The sequence below is a fragment of the Hipposideros armiger genome, unplaced genomic scaffold (genome assembly GCF_001890085.2).
Source record: "Hipposideros armiger isolate ML-2016 unplaced genomic scaffold, ASM189008v1 scaffold_999, whole genome shotgun sequence".
Lineage (NCBI taxonomy): Eukaryota > Metazoa > Chordata > Mammalia > Chiroptera > Hipposideridae > Hipposideros > Hipposideros armiger.
Window position 1 is genome coordinate 219,138 of NW_017732349.1, and position 4,739 is coordinate 223,876.

Below are 4,739 nucleotides of genomic sequence, written 5' to 3' on the forward strand. Positions count from 1 at the left end.
GGTCCCTGATCCCCAAAGCTGGGAAAAATACATTGCTTTACGAGCATCCAGTGTTAGACCTTGCTCCCTTCTTACCAATCAGAGCCAGGGAAGAATAAGATGAAAGAGATAAAAGGCCGTGTTGTGTAGTAGATGGAGCATGGGCTATGGAGTCAATCATCTGGTTTAAAATCCCAGCTTTTCCACTTAGCAGCTGTGTGACCTTGAGCAAGTTTTAGCCTCTCTAACCCTAAAGGCCTTCTCCTTTAGGAAGCCTTCCCTGTGTCCTGGATTGAGTTAAGTCCCCACTCTACATCTCCAAAGCCCTCATAGCAGCTAGCCTGATACTTTGTGGCATTTAATGCAATTGCCATGAAGTAATTAATTGTATTTAATATTATCTTGTCATTCTACCCTACCAATCCAGCTCCAAGAAGGCAGGGACTTTTGCTATGCTATAGTCTGTGCAGTGCCGGGCACATGTTAGGACTCAGCTATTTGTTATGAAGTAAATAAAAGAGTGAGGGAATGGATGGATGCATGGCAGATGCTGCACTGGGGACAGAAAGGGATGAGAAATGAATAAGCATCATTTCCATTTTGAGGAGGTCCCATGTTAGTGGAGGGAATAATATGAGTTTGTGCGAGGAAGATGGTCCTAAACGCGTTAAAGGGGGATAAACGTTAATGGGGATACACACGAAAGGGGAAAGCACCAAGAGATCCAAAGGAGAGTGGGACCTAGTCCGGGAAGAACTGATGTAAACAACTTCCCTTTGTATTATGTGTTATAACGCACAAAACGCTTAACTTACATAAAATATACAGGTATGCCCTTATCCCACAGAGATGGGGAAACTGCTGCAGAGAAGAATCAGTGACTTGCCCAAGGCCACTCAGGCCATCATGGCTGCCTGAATGCACAGCTCACTGGCTTTGGAATTCAGCGCACATCCCTCAGGATTTGGGCTTTGATGTTGTGAAGGCCTTGGTTTAGATCCCACTAGATGTGAGACTTTGGACAAGTTGCCTTTACCTCCTTGAGCCTTGTTTCCCTATAATCTGCAGGATAGGAATAATTACCTCCATAACCTATATGAGATAGCATCTATAAAGTGCCCAATATAATGCTTGGTTTGTAGTAAAGGATCCATAAGTGTTGGAGGAATGAATGAAATATATGTGTTGGTCCGTGGCCTGATATGTGAAAGGACTTAAAATCAGTCCATTTGGGGGATGGTAGGAGGAATTGAGGGTGGTTTTATCCCTTACCACTCTTACTTTCTATGATTCCTGTGAGACTTAGCACTGGCCTCAACCACTTTGTTATACTTTATTGTTTGCAAACCAACAAAAGTGAACGAACCCCAGCTTGGTTAGCCTTTTAAAAATATATTTATATCTTTACTGCCTTTTTCCTGATGATTAAGCAATAGATCCTTCTTGTAAAAAAATTAAATTGCAAAAAGATATGAGGAAAACGAAAGTGAAAATTTAGGCACATTAGGCACAAGATGCTGACATATTGTTATTCTTTGAGAGGTGGGGGAGAGGCATAGGACAGGGAGCAAAAACAAAAAAATTCTTCCTGCTTAAAAGTATCTGGCTTTGTCATGATTCCTGGGGGAGTTCTGTTAGGAGTCTTGTTTTTGGGTGTAGTGTTGAGAAAGTTCAAGTACAGCTTAGGGCTGGGGAGGAGGTAGAAGTGAGAATTGTCTGGGCAGGGGCTTTCCCTGGAATGCCATGAAGAATGAGATGTGACCTGCAGAATTTTCTATGGCAATGTGCACAATTGTTTCAGATGCCCATTGCTGATTTGTCTTGTAGCTGTATTTTCATCCCCTTTCTTCCCTCTTAGCATCCAGTAGAGTCTCTTTTGAAAGTTCCTGTTACACACACACACACACACACACACACACATACACATGCGTGTGCACACACAGAAAAGCAAATCAAAAAGTAATAAAAAAGGGTGAAAGCCTCTTACTTATTTCTTTATATTCTCCATATTTTTATGCATATGCTAAACATATATTAAAGTTATAACCATGGGATCTTACTATACCTGTAATTCTGCAACTTACTCTTGTCACTTAATAATACCCAATAGGTACCTTTTCTTGCCTGTTCATGAAAATCTACCTCAATCCTTTTACCAACTGAGCTTCTTGAGGTCAGGACTATTAGTTGGCCCTACTTCTAGTCCAGAGACCACACATGAGAGACCTTACTGGGAGGACATGTGGAGATAGTAACAGCAGCCACCATATCCTGGCATGAACTAGGTGCCAGGATCTGAACTAAGCTCTTTCACATGTTATTTTATTTAATCCTCACAGCCATTGTAGGATATAGGTACTATTATTATTCCCATTTTTCAGATGAGAAACTGAGATGCAGAGACTTCAAAGTCCAAGGTCACACAACTGGTAAGTGGTGGAGCTGAGATTTGAATCCTGATCTGTCCTGTGCCAAAAGCTTTTGCTGTGAATGAATGAATAATTGGTTGATGGGGTCATGGGTTTTGGAAGAAAGTTCTGTCTTTAGAACCTCCCCTGCATGTCCTGGGTTCTCTCTTCCAAGCATTTTCAATGCTTGGAATCAGCGTCAGCACATAGGAAGGACTCAGTAAAGGCTCCTTCTTTGCCTGCAGTAACCCTGTGGCCATGCCTGCTTTTCATGGGAAGTGGCATTTTTGAATGTGCTGTTCTAAAAATAAGCCTCAATTTGTTAGGGGCTCTTGAGGACCAGCCCAGGCATCTCAGGACAGCCATTTGCCTGTCCGCAGCACAGAGAATTAATTAGAATTCCAAAGCCCTTTCCCTCTTCCCACAGGCCAGCACTTTGGAAACGCCCAGTGCCTTGCTGCAGCTCTCCTAGAGGACTGTGGAGATGCCAAGGGCAGTTTAACACAGATCCGTCTCTCTGTAAGGAAAGCGAGAGGAGATAGGCATGAGGGAGAAATGGGTCAGCTCTGTTGCAATGAACTTGCAGAGAGAGCTCAGAGCTGTTCCCACCTTGTAGGGGTGCCAAATGACAGAGACATGGGGTTGGGGGGAAGGGGGGAAGGGGAATCAGATGTGACTGCAGAATCCTCCTAGGGTCTAGAAACTGAAGTTTTGATTCCTGTTCCAGTGGCAGTGCTCTTCATGAGCCTCTTCCTCCCACAGGACTTCAGAGTCTTCCACTATGAAATGACTGGATGGATTATCACTAGAGGTGCTATGTGGTGTTAGGAGCTAGAAATAATATTGATGATGATGATGATGATGATGATAATGAAAATAACAATGACAACTACATTGTTTGGGAGCATATGTGACTTCTGACCTTAAGGAAATGCTAAGAAACAAATGGTAGGTCAAGTTGATACAAGTTAAAGTGTGTTGATGCCCACATGAGAGTTAAACACAAAGCCAAGGATATTCCAAGCAAGGAGAGTGGGCTTCTGGCTGGGGGAAACTAGGAGTTACAAGTGGAGATGAGACAGCAAGGGAAGAGTGTGAGCAATGGGGCAGATGTGGGAAAGCAGTGGGTGTGCTAGGGGAAGTTTGGATAAACTGTACAGTGTGTGTGTGTGTGTGTGTGTGTGTGTGTGTGTGTGTGTGTGTGTATGTAAAGGTGGGAAGAGATCAGACCAGGCCAGAGCTTTGGCCTTTATTTCTTAGGCAATAAGGAGCTTACACAAGAGATGTCTCAAGAGACCAGCTATGCATGCTGCTGTAGTCAGAGAGGAAGCAGCCCTCAGCGCATCTGTGCCCTGGCTTGTGAATGCAGCTCTGTGCCAGTATGTGGGAGGGCATCTACAAGAAGAGTGTCTCTGGCTGTGTCCTGTTCCATGCTGGATGAGTGTCTTGGGCTCCCTTCAAAAGCTCCCCTCCAGCTTCTCTGAGCCCTAGGGTACCTTGTGCATAGTAGGGCCATAGGAAATATGTCATAGAATTATTGGAGGGACTTTTAAGATCATTTGGTCATTGTTCCTCTCCATTTTAAAGAAGTTGAAATTGAGGGATGGGAAAGGACTTGTTTAGGATCACACAATGAATTAATATGAGCGGAAGAGTTGGGGACGGGAACCCATGCCTCCTGAGACCAAGCCGAGTTCCTTTTCCACATTTGCTGAGTAATTGAAATAGTATTTGTTGAGTGATTACTCCATACCAGGTTCTGGGCTAAACACCTTCACATGGATTGTATCATTTAATTCGCACAGCCCCCCCTCCCCACCCCCCCAGAGAATTCCCCTCTTGAAAGCAGGACGTCTTGTCTTCCATTTTGATTTCCCACAGCGACTACAACAGGCCCTGGGCACCTAGATAGGCGAGCAATAAAAACTTGGCGGAGTCCAAGTCTTGGGAAGAGGGAAAAAACGACGGAGGGGGCGGGGCATACAGGCCAGCCGCAGACCCCGCCTTTTGGAACGCTGACGTCATCCCCCGGTCCCGCCCCTCATTGTCAGTCCCGGGGAGCCCAAGGAGGCGCCGGCCGCCGGGAGCAGAGCGCCTGAACAGTCGGCGGGCTGAAGCGCGGGCCGGAGCCGCGGAGGTGAGGGGGCGAAGCGGAGGCGGCGAGAGTGCGGTGCGGGAGGCCGGGGCCGGCGGGCGAGGGGAGAGGAGGGCTCCCGGAGTGGGTGGCCTGACCCGCTGAGGGGTCGGGGCACCCGGGGGAGACCGCGCAGAACCGGCGGGCGCAGTTCGGGGAGGGCTGGGGGGGTGGTGTGTGGAGTTGAGGTGAGGGGAGAGTTGCAGTGGAATTTTGGA

General features: G+C 46.5%; 1 protein-coding gene across 3 annotated transcripts in view; it reads left to right on the forward strand.

The window, feature by feature from the left end:
• Nucleotides 1-4,739, forward strand: part of LUZP1 (leucine zipper protein 1) — an 83,364-nt gene that overhangs the window by 908 nt on the left and 77,717 nt on the right. Inside the window, exons 1-2 of one of the 3 annotated variants that reach the window (XM_019631419.1) lie at nucleotides 2,377-2,408; nucleotides 4,269-4,524. The exons of 1 other annotated variant lie outside the window; for it this stretch is intronic. The gene's annotated coding sequence lies outside the window, so the exon portion shown is untranslated. Of the gene's footprint in view, nucleotides 1-2,376; nucleotides 2,409-4,268; nucleotides 4,525-4,739 lie in introns of those variants that run through there. One more of the 3 variants, XM_019631420.1, reaches the window with a different exon arrangement.